Here is a 20587-nt window from a genome sequence, read left to right on the forward strand (position 1 = left end):
GTTCATATGTAATACTGCACGTACCTTTGAGGTATCATTGGGCCCATTGGGCAGAGGATCAAAATTAGGCCACTGCTTTCTAATTATTTGGACCATTTCACTAAATGAGAGCATCTTCCCATCATTCCATTTGTTGCCGCTGAAAGGCATGTACTCGATAAATCTTACATCAACATTTTTCTCTTTTGTTAACTCCACAAAACTGCACACTTCATCTTCATTAAAACCTCGCATTACAACACAATTTATCTGTGGAAGAAAGACACCATTAAAAACTTGGTATCAGATAAAGCATGGTTTAAACAGAGTTTGAAAGACTTTTTGATAGGTAACTCATCCTACTCAATAGATGAATATCTTAACAGTGGATGTTAGGCCAGCTTAAATAAGAATGTCTGTTAGATTTCAGTTCTGAGAGCACTTTGTCATAACAGTCAAGATCATGTACTTTTTGTTTGATAAATTTATTAATAGTGCATAACAATGTTTCAGTCTGACAGCGTATCAATTCTGAAAATATTAGCTGTTACAGTTTGTATTGTATTCACCTAGTTTGACAATCTCCTGACAAATGATCAGGGTATTCAAATGTTTTATATTTTTTATGTTATACTTTCTGGCATGTTACTCACCCATGAGAATCGTCTCATGTTTTGGGTCTTGGAACAAAAGCTGAATCTAATCTAATCTAACCTACAAAATAATGGTTCTACAAGTCTGTTGTTATATTTGTATACCTCACTGATTCTGTTAAATTAATCTTTTTCTCTCTTTTTAGAGAATGTCTGAATTTATCTTAGCATGCCAAGCTGTTAACCTTCTTAACAATTTATGAAAATTAAACTACATACATCTCCAATCTTTTTCCCCACTCCAACGCACACATCTTTTGCTGAAAGTATTATTTTAACAATTACATGAAACTGTGCTGCCATTTGTGAAACAAAGTTGAAAGTGTTCTCAAGTTAAAAGGTCTTCACAAAAGGAGCATTTAGTATCTGTGCAGGTGGTAATACTGACAGCCATCATATAAACAAGCCCAAATGGTAGAACATCCTGCTTTACACATACACGCAATGGCAGAAAAAAGGAAAAGAGCACACCTTTCATTCAAGCATTGAATATATAAACTGATGAGACAAAACACTATGACCTCCTGTTTGATAATGTGTTTGTCCACTGTTGGAACACAATACAGCAGTGATTTTGTGTGGGACAAGTTCAACAAATTTCAGGTATGTTCCCAGCATTATGTGAGGTATGTTCCCAGCATTATGCAGCACCGCATGTCTAAGCACAGGTCATGTAATTCCCATAAATTGGAGATCAGTGGTTTCTGGGTGCAGAACTGGTATCTGATAGCATCGCAGATGTATTCCATCAGATTCAGAAGGGGTGAATTTGATTCTGGCCTCGTGACACTGAAAGTCATATTGTTGAAACATGTCACCTTCATTAGGGACAGGGTGCGGACAGTGCACAATAATGTTCACACAGAACAAAGCTGTTATGGAGCCTTCAGTTACTACCACAGGACCCATAGAAGACCAGGTGAATGTCCTCCATAGCATAATATTGCTCCCACTGGCCTAAGTCTGTAGCAAAGCGCACCTTTCAAGCACCAATTCACTCTGTTGACAGTGTATGTGCACAAAACCGTCAAGTAGGTATAATGCGAAACTCGAATGATTCAACCAGATGACACATTTCTATTGATTCACTGCCCAATCTCAATGCTCCTGAGCCACAGAAATTGTAATTCAACTGTGTTGTCAACATGGGAACATACAGAGGTTGTCTGCAGCAGAGCCCTATGTTTAACAATGTGCAATGAATGGTGTGCTCTGAAATACTCGTGCTTCCACCAGCACTGTGTCATCAGACATGCCACAGAAATTAGCTTCCTCAGCCGAATGTCATCTTTTTCAAAGGAACCATCCCAGCATTTGTCTTAAATCATTTAGGGAAATCAAGGAAAACCCAAATTTTGATGGCCCGATGGGATTCGGGTCCGTTGTCCTCTGGAAGTCAAGTCCACTGTCTGACCACTGTGGTGGCATGACCTAGTCTTAATTAAGCCATAAAATCCTGGGAAATGCTGACATACTTATTGATTTAAGATATAACAATTTAAAACAATCCTCTCATGAATTTCACTACAATTTTCCGCTCTTTTGAAAAAAAATTTCTTTTGACTGTTTTGATGTTGTTTAGTATGTTTAAATAATGATGGCAGTCTCTATAAAAGGGCAGTTTGACTTTTACGTTTAGTTATACTGTTTTAAACTACATCCTTCATCTATTTGTCCACCCAGAAGTGCTATAGGATATAACTTGAAGACTATGGTGAGGTGGTGGGGGACAGTCATGTGTTGAGAAGGAGGTGCTGCCAGAAATGAAGTGTGTGAGGTGACGTTATTGACACTGCATACAGGGAGAATAAAAATACTCTATTCCATATTCATTTACAATCTACGTCTGGCCCCCATATGGTTTTACTTTTCTCCAATAAGAAAAAAGAAATTGTCAGTAACTGTCTTTATAAGGTCTTAAAAGGAAACAAACAATAGAAATCTAGGCTGGAGTAATGACCATACTATAAAAAAGATACATTGCTATTCACTGTATACAGGAGATGTTAGGTCACAGACAAGCACAACAAAAAGACTACTAAACACGTAAGCTTTCCATCAGAAAGTCTTCTTCCAAAGTGGACAAAAAACACACACACACACACACACACACACACACACAGACACACACACACGACCGTTGTTTCTCCCATGATGCACAGTTGCTCCCAGTCTGGCCCTAGCAGCCGGAGACAGTGATCATGTATGTGTGATCTGCATTTGCGCGCATGTGTGTGCGAGTGCGCGCGCGTGTGTGTGTGTGTGTGTGTGTGTGTGTGTGTGTGTGTGTGTGTGAGGGAAACGGGGGGGGGGGGGGGAGTTAGCACCAAAAGCTTACGTGTTTAATAATAGGTGGTGTTCCTTTTCCCCCCCACCCCCCACCCCCCCACCACCCCTGCCAGGCAACACACCTACACTATACAGTGAGTGCCAATCTATCCTTTTCATAATACTGTCGTTACCACCTTGCCAAGAGGCATATTGTGGAGTAATCCGAAGGGCTCTACTAATTTGTACAAGAGGAAGGAGAGCACAATCTCAATGTAAGTTTTTAGAAAACTGGTATGTGCATTACTTCTGCAAACCTTTCAGAAAGGACACGGTATGCACTTCATTCAGCAAGATGAGTAATAAACAATATTAGCAATACTGCATCAAACTTGTTCACTTTCATCTTTGGATTAAACATTCGATTTCAGAGAGTACAGAATTTGGCAGAATCAAATTTTGGGGATATGTGGAACTGGGACAATGGCATATTTTTTACCCATTCAACAAACTAAGCACTGCTGATTGCTACTTTTATTGTGTCTGCTGCTGCAATGCATATATGAAACTATAAGTGCAGCATCTATGATGGAATAAAATGTTATACAAATGAAACATACAGGTACAGTGAAATAGAGTAGTATGGCTCATCATTTCGGTCTCACAGATTAGCAGGTGTTGACTTGAAATATAATACTTGAGAAGTTGAATCCAAAGGAGAGGATGTACCGTATTTACTCAAATCTAAGCCGCACTTTTTTTCTGGTTTTTGTAATCCAAAAAACCGCATGCGGCTTGGAATCGAGTGCAAAGCAAGTGGAAGTTCTGAAAAATGTCGGTAGGTGCTGAAACAACTAATTTCTGCCGTCGAATATATGTAGCGCTACACAGGCATGCTTCGTAGGCACAAAGATAAATACTGGCGCCAAAACCTCTGCGTCAGTAAATAAATTAAAAAAAAAAGGTGGAAGACAATTTTCATACATTATCCAACGAAGTAAATACAAATTCTGTATTGTTCATCTTCGAATGTAGCAGAACTTCAATGTATTACGAAAATCTGACCGGCAAGACTGTTTGGGATGTTTGTCAATATGGCCAACTCAATGTTCTGAATTTTTTCCTACCTGTGAGAAGAGACGGTTGCTAATAGGAACCTGATGAAATGTGAATCACATGCAGTATTCTCTTCATCATAAGAGTAATACGAATATAAACATTTTGCCACGTATTCTTTCGTGTTTGCTGCTATCTTATTTAAATCCTGTCTGCCTAATAAACTACGAAACTAGAGTGAGACAACAGCAAACGCGGAAGAATATCCGTATCGTGTCATGTTTATATTCATATCATTCTTATGCCTAATAGTGATACAGTCAGAAATAAAGCACGGCAACTGACTAGATTTTTATATCCAAGATGACTCTAATTTCTGTGCAGAATTTGATGTACTAAAGAAGCGGCCGCAAAGATTTTCAAATGGAGAAAAATTTTCACCTAACTCTCGTTCAGAACATGTTCTATCATACGCAGTCTATTATTTGGTTCTTGTTGATCATTATCAAAGAAAGCAGCAGTGTAAGGAACAACAAATAGTAGTCTCTTGCCATTGTTTCGCTAATGAGACGATTTCTCTCTCTTTTTTTTTTTTTAATTTTAGGCGGTGGTAGCGTGCATAAAAGCAAGCCACGCCGCGAGCGACGACAGACCGCAAACACGCACTATCAGAATGCGACAAACAATGCATGACACAGTACAGTAATGCATTATCAGCTTAGAGTGACATAAACGCCTATAACAAGGAAAACGGCACTTATCAGATCAAAGCAAAATAAGCAATTGATTCAAACCAGATGAGGCACATGAAAAAGGAAGGGTACCAGTATAAATACGGATGGAGCGCCCGATGCATAGCAAAGGCTACCTGGTAAAGCTTAACTGCTAAGCTTATGACTCGAACCAAACTACTGTAGCTCTATCGTCATTCATTCGACCTAAATTGTGTCTCATATTACAATGGACCGACTTTGTTTCGATTTGGAGGTGCGGCCTAAAACTTTTCTCTCCCCTTGAACTTCGAGTCTCAAATTTCAGGTGTGGCTTAGATTCGGGAATTTTTTTTTTTTTTCTTTCCTTTATTTTGAGTCTCATTTTTCAGGTTTGAGTGCGGCTTAGATTTGGGTAAATACGGTAGGTGGTATTTCAACTAATTCTGACTATGAAATAAAACAAAGTACAGCAGGGAGCTCTGACGAATCAAAGAGCAGCGATGAAGATTCTGATGAATAGTAAAGTATGAGTTAAGAAATAAGATGCTACTGAGATCGTAAATTTTTGTTGTGTTGATGAATCTCTTAACAAACATATTCAAAAATGCACTGAAACATTGGCACATGTAGTGTTGGGAGGTGATAAACTGTCATTACTGTTAGAGGAGCTACGTATTTCTTGCTGTTCTACTCCTAAATGACACTGTATCTGAAGGTATAGAATGAATCTTCACTGGCTAGAGAAATGGGTAACACAATTTTACAAGTCTCTGCTGTCATGTAATCTCTTCAGGGAAATCATGGCTGTACTAAGATTTGGTTTGTGGTTGACAAGGTCAGAGTCATTAAGAAATGCAAGGCAGCTACCATGTCAGTCCTAGAAGAGAGAGACGTAGCAAACTGTCAAAGCATGTACAGTCCCGGTCCATATGTTTGTGGTGATGTACTAACCAAGTAATACTGTGTGTCAGGCAGCGCATTACTCAAGAACCATCATGGAAAAAGGTGGAGTGGTAATTTATGTAAAAAACAACATATTTTACAATGCATTAGATTTAAAGAGCCATTGTATAGAGCAACAAATTGAAGTATGTGGTGTTGAGATTACTGTAAATGACTTCACGGCTGTAGTGTTAGCACTGTATAGATCTCCCTCAGGGAATTTGAATGTATTTCTTAAGCACTTAGATTCTTTATTATCCATACTGTACTCAAAGTCCAAGAACTTGATAATTACTGGTGACTTTAATGTTGATTTCCTAAATGAGAGCAATAGTAAAGCTGATTTAGTACATTTAATGGACTCTTATAATCTGATGACAATAGTAGATTTCCCAACTAGGGTTGCTGTTAACAGTAAAAGTCTGATAGATAATATATTTATAGATAAGTCTACATGGAATGAGATCACTGTACATCCAATCCTTGGCCTTTCTGATCATGGTGGTCAATTGCTTAGGCTCAATTACATCAGTGTGTGCAACAGTTCCGAGCATTCTTGGAAATCTTTTAGGATAATAAATGAACAGGGCCTTAAAAAATTCAGTGATAGCCTAAAAGAGATAGACTGGAGCCGAGTTGATAGGGAAACAGATGTAAACAAAAAGTACAATTCATTTTTAAATGAATTCATGTCTGTATTTGAGTCCATCTTTCCCAAAAAAAGTAGTTAGAAATAGTCATATAGGCAATGCCAAGAAGTCTTGGATCACTACAGGGATAACAACATCTTGTAGAACAAAAAGGATGTTATACAGTTCTCTCAGGACTTGTAATGATCCAAAGAAATAACAACACTACAAACTTTACTGTAGCATTCTCAAGAAGGTTATAAATAAATCTAAAAGTATGTGCATAAAATAAGAAATTGAAAGCTCAGAAAATAAAATTAAAACTATAAGGAATGTAATAAAGAAGGAAACTGGCAGGACAACAGGGAACATGTCTCAGGTGGAGATTAAAACAGGGGACAGTATCATAAAGAAACCTGAGTTGGTTGCAGAAATATTTAATAACCACTTTTTGAGAGCAGCAGAGAAGACAAGCTGTAATGGTTCTATGGAAGAATCATTGTCCCTCCTACAGAAAGCTATTAGCAACAGAATCCTACAGTTATCCTTATCTCCATTTACTGTAAGCGAAGTCATAAGAGTAATTAGATCATTAAAAAACAAAAATTCTGCTGGTGTGGACAATATTTCTAGTAAAATACTGAAACACTGTTATAAATTTGTTAGTCCCGCCTTATGGAACATATACAATGCATCCCTACAAGATGGGATTGTCCCTGACAGACTTAAGTTGGCTGTAGTGATTCCTCTCTTTAAAAAAGGGGATAAAAGCATTGTTACAAACTATCGCCCAATATCCCTATTAACTACCTTCTCGAAAATTCTAGAAAAACTCATGCACAGGAGGATTGTAGACCATCTCAAATTCCATAGTATCTTAAGCAAAAATCAGTTTGGTTTTCGTGCCGGTCTTTGTACTGAACAGGCAATATTCTCTTTCAGCAACCAAGTTTTGGAAGCCATTAACAAAAAAATGTCTCCAGTGGGTATTTTTTGCGATCTTACGAAAGCCTTTGACTGTGTAAACCACCAAATTCTTTGGAAAAAGGCAGAATACTATGGTTTAGGTGGTACTGTTGGCTTGTGGCTACAATCATATCTACAGGATCAGAAGCAGACTGTAATGCTAAATGGCTCTTCTGGAGAACCTGCCTCGTCTGAATGGGGCATGATAACGTGTGGTGTGCCTCAAGGCTCCGTTTTGGGCCCACTGATTTTCCTCATCTTTATTAATGATCTTCCTCTTTGTTCTGAGACAAACAGCAAATTTACCCTGTTTGCCGATGATACCACAATTCTAATTGACGATTTGAATGATCATGATCTTGAAAAAACTACAACTACTGTTTTTAATGACATCTTAAATTGTTTCTCCTCAAATGGTCTCTCACTCAATGCAGATAAAACTCATTATATGAGGTTCCATACATCACAAAGTAATCCCAATGAAATTGACATAAAATGTAGAGATCAACCAATACAGAAAGTTGAAGAAACAAAATTCCTGGGTGCTTACATAGACAGTAAATGTAATTGGTCAGTTCACATTCTTCATCTATGTAAAAAAATTAGCTCGGCAACATTTTCACTACGGGTAATTTCTTCAGTGGCTGAAGTTGACACTATTAAGGTTGCCTACTTTGGCTACGTCCACTCATTGATGTCATATGCTATCATATTCTGGGGGAACCAACCACTTGCAAAACAAGTTTTCACCATCCAAAAAAAAAGCAATCAGAATAACGTGTGGGGTTAATCAAAGACACTCTTGCAGGCACTTGTTTAGGAAGATAGGTATCCTAACAACTGCCTCACAGTATATGTTTTCCTTGCTGACCTTTGTGTGCAAAAATTATTCCATCTACCAAGACAACAGTAAATTCCATGGTTATAACACCAGAAACAAAAACAATCTACATTTAGAAATGAAACGTCTCACTCTGGTACAAAAAGGAGTTTACTACTCCAGCATTAAGCTGTTCAATGCTCTACCACTACATATCAAATGTGTTCATACAGAACTGCCAAAATTTAAACGAGTTCTCAAAGATTACCTGACAGAGAAATCTTATTATACTGTGGATGAATACCTGAAAGAAAATGTATACCATCACTAAACTTATTGTGTCTAGAAGTAGTTCAATTGATTTTATTGTGCATTTGGGAATTAGCACACTTTTGTAACAACAGATTGGCTGTACATGTATTTACTCTTGTAGGCCTAATATCTGATTTAACATTGTGCTCTTGCCTTTAACCTTTATTTGAAACTCCTTTTTCTGTCAAATGGTTGTTATGTTATCTAGCTGATATTGTATCTGTTACTGTATTTATAGTATGTCTTACTTAAACTATGTACAATTTGCCATTGAATTGCCCTTGTATAGTTTAAATTGAAACCTGTACAATTTGACACGTTCCATATCCTTGTGATTGACTCACTAACTGGATCTATGGAACAAGAAATAAATAAATAAATAAATAAATAAATACTGAAGTGTGATCCAAGTCGCACAAATATGGCTTTAATAATAACCTCCGAACAATATGCCTCTAAGGACTCAACAAGACTCAGAACACTGATGTGCACATTACAAACTAGAATCACACAGAGAGTCAGTCAGCACTGTTCCACACTAATATATGTGCGAGTCACCAGCAGATGGCACGGCAGGGACCGCACGGCACGCTTGGCTCCCAGAGACGGCCTCCAGCAGCCAGCCTGCAATGATCAGTCGGTGACCAATTTAAAGACGCATGTATGGCAACACCACTCTCGGTGCACTCACACTGACATGTACTAGTAGCACGATACAGCAGTGATGAGTAGTAGTATCCCTCCTGTCTTGTGCGCCTTTTATCTGGCTCTACAATTTACTTTCCTAGACCCACACAAATGCCTGATCCTCCTAATTCAATTTGTTCTGCAGACTATTTAAAACTTTTAAAGAAAAAGGAGCCACAATTGCACTTTGTGTGCCAGTTACTTTCCAATACATTGGCACCAGCTGATCTTATTTAAGAATACTCAACTTTCGTAGGCATACTTACAGCACATCCTTTGCTTCCTGGCCTAAATCCAAGTTAACTCCCAGCCCCCCCCCCCCCCCCCCCCACACACCCCTCTCTCCCCCCCCTCGCAAATCAGCTAGTTGTGTGCTGTTATCTCACGTCACACCCTAGTCTATGAGTGCCCAGCTGTCTGGCACCTGACCCCTCTACCTGCACCCCTAGCTAGCCCACAGATGGCTCCCCACTCTCCCACGAGCCACTAAATGCTTCCCTCCAAACCCCTCCCATCTCTCTCCATCTCTCACATTGCCTCAACCCACCCCATCCCACCCCACTCTAAAGCCCCACCTCACTCCAGAACACTCACCGTGGGCCAGTAAAGAGCTGGCAGTTGAGCGACCACAGCATAAGGAGACATGCATGCGCATGAGAGAGAGAGTGTGTGTGTGTGTGTGTGTGTGTGTGTGTGTGTGTGTGGGCGTGCGCACATGTTTTCCCTACAGCTAGAAAAAGAAAGTGCATTCTGGAAGCTCGCCAAGTAACGTACCTTTTAGTTTGGAAGGTAGAAGACGAGGTACTGGTGGAAGTAAAGCTGTGAGGACGGGTCGTGAGTAGTGCAAGGATAGCTCAGCACTTGCCCACGAAAGGCAAAGGTCCCAAGTTTGACTCTTGGTCCGGCACACTGTTTTAATCTGCCAGGAAGTTTCATATCAGTGCACACTCCACTGCACGGTGAAAATCTCATTCTACATACCTTTTGTTCGTGTGCCTATCGATGAGACAGTGCTTCTGCCTTTTGGTGAGCCATCCCCTTTATTCCTAAATAATTCGTAATTTTCAACAGAAACTTTCTGTACCTTATTGTTGCATCCTACATTACAATATGCAATTTCCACAATATGTGGTCATCTGTGAATATAATGGGGGTAACAACTGTAGGAGACCAAAAACTGACTGCAGTAAGCAAGTTCAAGTTATTGTACGCTGCAGTAGTTACCCAGAGGTGAAGAGGGTCACAGAGGATAAGCCAGCATGGGCAACTCCATGAAACCAATCTTCAGATGGAAGATCACAACAATAAAAACATTTGATTCAGCATACAACAGGCTCCAAACAGCATACACAACCTGTATGCTCAGAAACACAGAAAATCATATTGGTTCCATCAGCAGGAAACTTCAGCCCGTAATTGTTATGGAAAACTGCGGCGATTTTGTTCATTAATAAAACCCAAAACTGGGGAGTAATAAGAGAGTATTGTTGTAACTTCTTATCAACCTGGTTACCAAAATACATATTAAGAAGACTGGTAAAGTGTTATTTTGAAGGGGTCACTCCAAAGCGCCACGAAAGTATTTGAGCAATGTATAAAGTTAGAGAATCAGTGCACAATATTGAAAGCCTATCTACATTATCTATATCTGCATGACTAGTCTGTAATTCACAATTAATTGCTGGCAGAGGGTTCAGAGAACCACCCTCAACCTATTTATCTACCATTCCACTCCCCTACAGCATTTGAGGAAAACCAAACACTTCAATATTTCCGTACAAGCTCTGATTTCTCTTATTTTATTACAATGATCATTTCTCCCTATGTAAGAGGGCTCTAACAAAATATTTTCACATTCGGAGGAGAAAATTGATGATTGAAATTTTAAGAACCTGCTCCAGCAAAATGCTTTTGCTTTAATGACTGCCACCCCAATTCACATGCGATATCTGTGGCATGCACTTTCCTGTTTCCCAATAATACAAAATGAGCTGCCCTTCTTTGAACTTTTAAATGATGTCCTTTGTCAGTCCTATCTGGTAAGGATCTCACACCATGCAGAATACTCCAAAAGAGGACAGACAAGTATAGTTGTAGATAGTCTCTTTAGTAATCCTAACCTTCTAAATGTTTTACTATTAAATCACAGTCTTTTGTTTGCTTTCCCACCGCGTTATCTATGTGAGCATTCCAATTTAAGTTATTTGTAAATGTAATTCCTAAGTATTCAATAGACTTCACAGCCTTTAGATCTGCGTGAATTATCATGTAACCAAAATTTAGTAGATGCCTTCTACTACTCATGCGGATGACATAACAACTTTTATTATTTAAGGTCAGTTACCACTTTTTGCATCATATGGATAGGTAGCCTAAATCATTTTGCAGTTCGTTTTGATCATCTGATCACTTTACAAGACAGTAAATGATATGCAAGACTGTAAATGATAGCATCATCTAAGAGGACTGCTCAGATTCTCTCTTAAATTGTTAATGTAGATCGGCAACAGCAGGTGGTCTATAACACTTCCTTGAGGAATGTCAGATATCACTTTTGTTTTACTTGACGATTTTCCATCAATTACTATGAACTGTGACCTTTCTGACAGGAAACCACACATCCAGTTGCACAACTGAGACAATACACCATAGGCACACAATATGATTAGAAAATGCTTGTGAGGAACTGTTTCAACAAGTCTTCTGGAAATCTACAAATATGGAATCAATTTGAGAGCCCCAGTCGACAGCACTTATTACTTTGTGTGACTAAAGAGCTAGCTGTGTTTTAAAAGGTCAATATTTCTGAATCTATCTTGGCTATTTATCAATGAATCATTATCTTTGAGATAATTCATAATATTCAAACACAATATATGTTCCAAAATCCTAATGCAAATCAACATTAGTGATATGAGTCTGTTATTTAGTAGATTACTCCTCTTTTCTTTCTTGAGCATTGGTGTGACCTGAGCAACTTTTCAGTCTCTAGGTATGGATCTTTATCAAATGAGTGGCTATATGTTGTTGTTGTGGTCTTCAGTCCTGAGACTGGTTTGATGCAGCTCTCCATGCTACTCTATCCAGTGCAAGCTTTTTCATCTCCCAGTACCTACTGCAACCTACATCCTTCTGAATCTGCTTAGTGTATTCATCTCTTGGTCTCCCCCTACTATTTTTACCCTCCACGCTGCCCTCCAATACTAAATTGGTGATCCCTTGATGCCTCAGAACATGTCCTACCAACCGATCCCTTCTTCTGGTCAAGTTGTGCCACAAACTTCTTTTCTCCCCAATCCTATTCAATACTTCCTCATTAGTTATGTGATCTACCCATCTAATCTTTAGCATTCTTCTGTAGCACCACATTTCGAAAGCTTCTATTCTCTTCTTGTCCAAACTATTTACCATCCATGTTTCACTTCCATACATGGCTACACTCCATACAAATACTTTCAGAAATGACTTCCTGACACTTACATCTATGCTCGATGTTAACAAATTTCTCTTCTTCAGAAACGCTTTCCTTGCCATTGCCAGTCTACATTTTATATCCTCTCTACTTCGACCAACATCAGTTATTTTGCTCCCCAAATAGCAAAACTCCTTTACTACTTTAAGTGTCTCATTTCCTAACCTAATTCCCTCAGCATCACCTTACTTCATTCGACTACATTCCATTACACTCGTTTTGCTTTTGTTGATGTTCATCTTATATCCTCCCTTCAAGACACCATCCGTTCCGTTCATCTGCTCTTCCAAGTCCTTTGCTGTCTCTGACAGAATTACAATGTCATCGGCGAACCTCAACGTTTTTATTTCTTCTCCATGGATTTTAATACCTACTCCGAATTTTTCTTTTGTTTCTTTTACTGCTTGCTCAATATACAGATTGAATATCATCGGGGAGAGGCTATAACCCTGTCTTACTCCCTTCCCAACCACTGCTTCCCTTTCATGTCCCTCGACTCTTATAACTGCCATTTGGTTTCTGTACAAATTGTAAAAAGCCTTTCGCTCCCTGTATTTTACCCCTGCCACCTTTAGAATTTGAAAGAGAGTATTCCAGTCAACATTGTTAAAAGATTTCCCTAAGTCTACAAATGCTAGAAACGTAGGTTTGCCTTTCCTAAATCTTTCTTCCAAGATAAGTCGTAAGGTCAGTAATGCCTCACATGTTCCAGTATTTCTACGGAATCCAAACTGATCTTCCCTGAGGTCGGCTTCTACTAGTTTTTCCATTCGTCTGTAAAGAATTCGTGTTAGTATTTTGCAGCTGTGGCTTATTAAACTGATTGTTCGGTAATTTTCACATCTGTCAACACCTGCTTTCTTTGAGATTGGAATTATTATATTCTTCTTGAAGTCTGATGGTATTTCACCTGTTTCATACATCTTGCTCACAAGATGGTAGAGTTTTGTCTGGACTGGCTCTCCCAAGGCCGTCAGTAGTTCCAATGGAATGTTGTCTACTCCAGGGGCCTTGTTTCGACTCAGGTCTTTCAGTGCTCTGTCAAACTCTTCACGCAGTATTGTATCTCCCATTTCATCTTCATCTACATCCTCTTCCATTTCCATAATATTGTCCTCAAGTGTATCGCCCTTGTATAGACCCTCTATATACTCCTTCCACCTTTCTGCTTTCCCTTCTTTGCTTAGAACTGGGTTTCCATCTGAGCTCTTGATGTTCATGCAAGTGGTTCTCTTATCTCCAAAGGTCTCTCTAATTTTCCTGTAGGCAGTACCTATCTTACCCCTAGTGAGATAAGCCTCTACATCCCTACATTTGTCCTCTAACCCTCCCTGCTTAGCCATTTTGCACTTCCTGTCGATCTCATTTTTGAGACATTTGTATTCCTTTTTGCCTGCTTCATTTACTGCATTTTTATATTTTCTCCTTTCATCAATTAAATTCAATATTTCTTCTGTTACCCAAGGATTTCTACTAGCCCTCGTCTTTTTACGTACTTGATCCTCTGCTGCCTTCACTACTTCATCCATCAAAGCTACCCATTCTTCTTCTACTGCATTTCTTTCCCCCATTCCTGTCAATTGTTCCCTTATGCTCTCCCTGAAACTCTGTACAACCTCTGATTCTTTCAGTTTATCCAGGTCCCATCTCCTTGAATTCCCACCTTTTTGCAGTTTCTTCAGTTTTAATCTACAGGTCATAACCAATAGATTGTGGTCAGAGTCCACATCTGCCCCTGGAAATGTCTTACAATTTAAAACCTGGTTCCTAAATCTCTGTCTTACCATTATATAATCTATCTGATACCTTTTAGAATCTCCAGGGCTATATATGATTTCTAATGGAGCTATTGTATCAGCATTCTCTGAAAGAAACATAACTGCTTTATGACACTGAGGAGAGCTACTACTAAGTTACTCACAGTTGCAGTTGTTCTTGATTTGAATACTGCAATAATAACTTTGTTGTCTTTGGTGAAGAAATTTCAGAAATCCGTGTTTAGTAACCCTGCTTTAGTAGCACTGTCATCAGTAATATTACCACAGCTATTGCGCAGTGAAGGTATTGGTTGTGTCTTGCCATTGGTGTACTACACATGCAACCAGAACCTCTTTGGATTTTCTTCCAGATTTCAAAACGAAGTTTCACTATGGGAACTATTAAACACATCTTGCACTGAAACCCACCCTAAGTTTCGAGCTTCAGTAAAACATCGCTAATCTTGGAGATTTTGCATTCTTTTAAATTTTGACATGCTTTTTTTCATTGTTTCTGCAGCTGAGTTTTGACATATTTTGTGCACCACCCTTTTAATTTATTTGGTATCCTTTCAATTTATTTGGTATATATCGATTAATTGATGTCGATACTATTTCTCTGAATTTAAGCCATGTCAGGTCTACACTTACAAAGTCAGGCTTGAAGGAGTAGAGACTAAGTAGAGACCATCTCCTTGGAAGGCATCAAGTTAATTTTTATATGCTTTCTCATTAAATGCCCTATTGTGTAGGGCTGAAAATTAATAGGGATAAGGTAAACAGAATGTGCAAAGTAAGTGGAAATTACTCGTCTCTTCCCCGATTACAGTGCAATAGAAGATAATACAAGATGTTGAAAGATTGCCATATCTCGGTAGCTTTATATGTAATAATGAGGTCACAGATGTAGAATTCACCAGCAGAACTGGAAAATCAGTCCATATGGCAATTAGGTCTGTAATATGCCAACAAAGCTTTGACTGCACTCCTTTATCGTTTATATGTGTGAGACTTGGAAAATGTCAGTAAAATCAGCACACAGTCTCCATGTTTTTCACCAACAATGCTAGAGATGAATTCTGAAGATGTTAACCCAACCAAGTTACAAACGATGAAGTGCTGAGAATAAGAGGTCTACACAGCCTGCACAAAATTATTGTTGAAAGAAGACTGAGGATTGCAGGTTATGTTCTACGCATGTAGGGTGGAAGAATCCCAAAATCAACACTGTTGTTGAAATCAATGGACAGATACAGATGTACAGGAAGACCTTTTAACACCTGGAACTTTTGCAATGAATCTTCAATCCATGGACACAAACTTGGAGGAAGGTGAGAACTTGGCAGCTGATCAAGTGAACTAGTGGAAACCAGTTCGTTGTATGGTACACAGCAAATCTGAGTAAGTTTGTAAGTAAGTAAGTAAGTAAGTAAAGTAAGTACAACTGGGGATTTTGCAAAACTGTTGGATGATCGATATTATTGTCTAGATTTGACACTGTTGGACTTCTACCTTTTCCTTGATGTGTATTCTTCAAATTGTGAGTTTTACGAGAAAGCTGATAGATACTTACCAATCAACCTTCCCTGACACGAACTGACATTGTCTCTTTATAAATTCTACTGTGCTAACAATTATCTACTGAGAATCCTCGACTAGGTCTCCGCAGCTCAAATGAGCCAGTTTCTTTTAAATTTCTGTCTTTGGCTATAATTGTCTTCCAAGTATGGTGACACAACATCCTGTCATGAAACTTTTGCCTTTACACTTGTTTACTTTTCTGGACACTGCCTTTTTCTGCACTGTGCACTAAATACACTATGTGAGTAATGTCCAATCTCCAACAACCAATCGTGAACTGTAAACAGCTGTAAACTCTACCAGGGCACATAACAAACAATTAACATTTGTGTTTTAGTGTTCTAAGCTGTGAGGTCATCAGCGGACAAATAATTTAGTACCTATTCCTGGACAGCCAGAGTGGCCGTGTGGTTCTAGGCGCTACAGTCTGGAACCGAATGACCGCTACGTTCGCAGGTTCGAATCCTGCCTCGCGCATGGATGCGTGTGATGTCCTTAGGTTAGTTAGGTTTAATTAGTTCTAAGTTCTAGGCGACTGATGACCTCAGAAGTTAAGTCGCATAGTGCTCAGAGCCATTTGAACCTATTCCTGACGTGCTGTTGTTTGGAACAACAACTGACATGATCCAAAATATTACTTTCTTTTATTATAGCTTCACTTTTATTTTGTCTAATGATTACTAATTTCAGTATCAAATTCCATCATCAAGCCACTATATGATCAGAAAGCATAGTGTATCGTTCAAATATTGTTTAATAAACAGATTACCATTATATCATCATTCCTTAAAGTAATGTCCAAAGTGGAAGGACAGATGATTAATTTTGAGTATATACTAAAGTCAGAGTACTGAACCGGATATGAAAGAAGGAAAACCAGAAGGGCAGTGAGAGACGGGTGCCTTCTATCACCTTACTTCCTTAATATGTTCATCAAGGAAGTAATAACAACAACAAAGAAAAGATGACCAGAATCAAAAGGTAATTTCTGGAATATGCCATGGAAATGTGATAGGACCATTACATTTACAATGTATATAAATGATCCAGTAGAAAGTGTCAGAGGCTCCTTAATATTGTTCACAGGTACTACACTTGTCCATCAGAAAGTAGCAATAACAGAAGACAGTATCAATTTGCACAATGACCTGCAGAGGATTGGTGAATGATGTAGGCTCTGGCAGTTGACCCTGCACATAAATAAATGTAACATATCACACACACACACACACACACACACACACACACACACAGGAAAAGAAATCCAATACTGTACAACTACACTATTAATGACAAATTGCTGGAAACAGAATCTACCATAAAATATCTAGAAGTAACTATCCAGAGCAACCTTAAAGTGGAATGACCACATAAAACAGCAATAGAAAAGCAGATGCCAGACTAAGATTCACAGGAAGAATCTTAAGTGAATGTAAATTACCCCTGTGTCCTTACCCAGTAAGACTGACAGAAGAGAGAAAGAAGATCCAATGAAGTGCGGAGTGTTTTGTCACAGGATCATTTAGTCGCTGTGAGATCATTACAGAGATGCTCAGCAACTCCAGTGGTAGATGCCATAAGAAAGCAGTTGTGCATCACGGAAAGATTTACTACCCAAATTTCGAGAGAGTAGTTTCCGAGAAGAGTCTGACAACATAATAGCTTCTCTCATATACAATTCACGAAATGATCACGAGAAGAAAATTTGAGAAGTTAGAGATAATACAGAAGTGTACTGACAGTCATTCTTCCCAAGCACTGTTCACAAGTGGAACAAGGCAGAGGGGATCAGTTGGTGGCATGAGACGTACCCCCTGGCACACACAGTTAGGTGGTTTTTGGAGCATGATGTCGATATGGAAACTTAATTGCATGCATATACACTGCAGATTGACGACATCGCAATAGTAAATCAGAGTAGGAACTAAATAAAATGTTTCAGGCCTTAAATCAAGAAGTGGTAAAACTAAAGCTAAAAATGAATACAAAGAAGACAAAAGTTATGGCTACAGACAAGAAAGGAGGAGGAGGTAGGACTGACACAAGAACAGGCAATGAGCAACTCAAGAAAGGAACTGAAATTCAATATCCCAGTAGCATTTTGCAAGAAAACAATCAATATTTCAAGGCATTCAAGAAAAGAATAGCACAGGTGAAGAGTTCCTTCCAAAATAAGAAGAAGCTGCAACTGAATAAACATATCAGCTTCCACATTAAGAAAATATTTGTAAAGACCTTTGTGTGGAGTGTTCTGACACACAGATGCAAAATCTGTACATTAGAAAAGCCAAAGGAAGCTCGCCTCAAACCTGCTGAAATGTGGTTCTGGAGGAGAAGTACAAGAACTATCTGCATTGACAGAAAAATTAAAGGAAATAGGAGAGAAGAAAGAACCACTGAAAGTTACAGGCCAGGGCAAAGCAAAATACACTGGACACTTAACTGGAGACGATAATCTTTTAAAAAACATTTCTGAAGGCAAGATCGTAGGTAAGAAAACAAGGGGATGACTGAGAACATCCTACTTAAACAATATGATCAATGAATGGGATTTTCTTCACACATGGAGATGAAGACAACTGCTGAAGAGAGGAAGCTGTGGCTGCAGAGACAAGGTTTAACCTTTTGGAAGAGTAAGGACAAACTAATACAAAATATGAGTCTGCATGGTAGCTACATATGGAATAAATGACAACTTCTTGTGTGCAGTCATCAAGTCACTTACCTCAGTAGGTGTCTTATCTACTAAAAGTAAAGGTCACTGTTGTGCTTTCAATAGATGTGAACTGCACCCTGAAAATGGTATGTCTAGTTTGCAGTTGTACAGAAGCTTTTTATTTTGCAAAATGGTTCAAATGGCTCTAAGCACACCTGAGGTCATCAGTCCCCCAGACTTAGAACTACTTAAACCTAACTAACCTAAGGACATCCCTGCCTGAGGCAGGATTCGAACCCGCGACCATAGCAGCAGCACGGTTCTGGTCTGAAGTGCCTAGAACCGCTCGGCCACAGTGGTCAGCTTTTATTTTGCACAGAAATGTTTGATAATAAGATGAACTGATGCTGGCACTTGCTACTGAAACCAGTAGTACTTAGACACAACAAAAATGTGACTACAGAATTAAGAATAATTTTTCCAAACAATCGAGTATTTTTACCAAAACAACACCACAATAGTGGAAACTTATTTTAAACTAAAGACACAAAAGAAAAAAAGAGAAACTGTAAAGATCTTGAGTCTCATAAGACTCTCTTGGGAGGAAAATATAAGATTTTTAATTATATGAATATAATAGAGGGAAACATTCCACGTGGGAAAAATATATCTAAAAAGAAAGATGATGAAACTTACCAAACAAAAGCGCTGGCAGGTCGATAGACACACAAACAAACACAAACATACACACAAAATTCTAGCTTTCGCAACCAATGGCTGCCTCGTCAGGAAAGAGGGAAGGAGAAGGAAAGACAAAAGGATATGGGTTTTAAGGGAGAGGGTAAGGAGTCATTCCAATCCCGGGAGCGGAAAGACTTACCTTAGGGGGAAAAAAGGACAGGCATACACTCGCACACACACACATATCCATCCACACATACACAGACACAAGCAGACATTTGTAAAGGCAAAGAGTTTGGGCAGAGATGTCAGTCGGGGCAGATGTACAGAGGCAAAGATGAAGTTGAAAGACAGGTGAGGTATGAGCGGCGGCAAATTGAAATTAGAAATTAGCGGAGATTGAGGCCTGGCGGATAGCGAGAAGAAAGGATATGCTGAAGGGCAAGTTCCCATCTCCGGAGTTCTGACAGGTTGGTGTTAGTGGGAAGTATCCAGATAACCCGGACGGTGTAACACTGTGCCAAGATGTGCTGGCCGTGCACCAAGGCATGTTTAGCCACAGGGTGATCCTCATTACCAACAAACACTGTCTGCCTGTGTCCATTCATGCGAATGGACAGTTTGTTGCTGGTCATTCCCACATAGAACGCTTCACAGTGTAGGCAGGTCAGTTGGTAAATCACGTGGGTGCTTTCACACGTGGCTCTGCCTTTGATCGTGTACACCTTCCGGGTTACAGGACTGGAATAGGTGGTGGTGGGAGAGTGCATGGGACAGGTTTTACACCGGGGGCGGTTACAGGGGTAGGAGCCAGAGGGTAGGGAAGGTGGTTTGGGGATTTCATAGGGATGAACTAAGAGGTTGCGAAGGTTGGTGGACGGCGGAAAGACACTCTTGGTGGAGTGGGGAGGATTTCATGAAGGATGGATCTCATTTCAGGGCAGGATTTGAGGAAGTCGTATCCCTGCTGGAGAGCCACATTCAGAATCTGATCCAGTCCCGGAAAGTATCCCGTCACAAGTGGGGCACTTTTGGGGTTCTTCTGTGGAAGGTTCCGGGTTTGAGGAGATGAGGATGTGGCTCTGGTTATTTGCATCTGTACCAGGTCGGGAGGGTAGTTACGGGATGCAAAAGCTGTTTTCAGGTTGTTGGTGTAATGGTTCAAGGATTCCGGACTGGAGCAGATTCGTTTGCCACGAAGACCAAGGCTGTAGGGAAGGGACCGTTTGATGTGGAATGGGTGGCAGCTGTCATAATGGAGGTACTGTTGCTTGTTGGTGGGTTGACCTCCACCTGTCCAATGGCCAGCTTCACACGTCCGTCCACATTAAACCCACCACTGTGCCAAAAAGGTACTTTTCACATGGGAGTTAAGCTTTATAACAAACTTCCTGAAAACATAAAAGCTATCACTG

At 39.4% G+C, this 20587-nt stretch overlaps 1 pseudogene; it reads right to left on the minus strand.

Moving 5' to 3' along the window:
- The window catches only part of LOC126460284 (molybdenum cofactor biosynthesis protein 1-like), a 227469-nt pseudogene that overhangs the window by 92018 nt on the left and 114864 nt on the right, over positions 1-20587 (minus strand).

Source organism: Schistocerca serialis, chromosome 1 (assembly GCF_023864345.2).
Source record: "Schistocerca serialis cubense isolate TAMUIC-IGC-003099 chromosome 1, iqSchSeri2.2, whole genome shotgun sequence".
Classification (NCBI taxonomy): Eukaryota; Metazoa; Arthropoda; class Insecta; order Orthoptera; family Acrididae; genus Schistocerca; species Schistocerca serialis.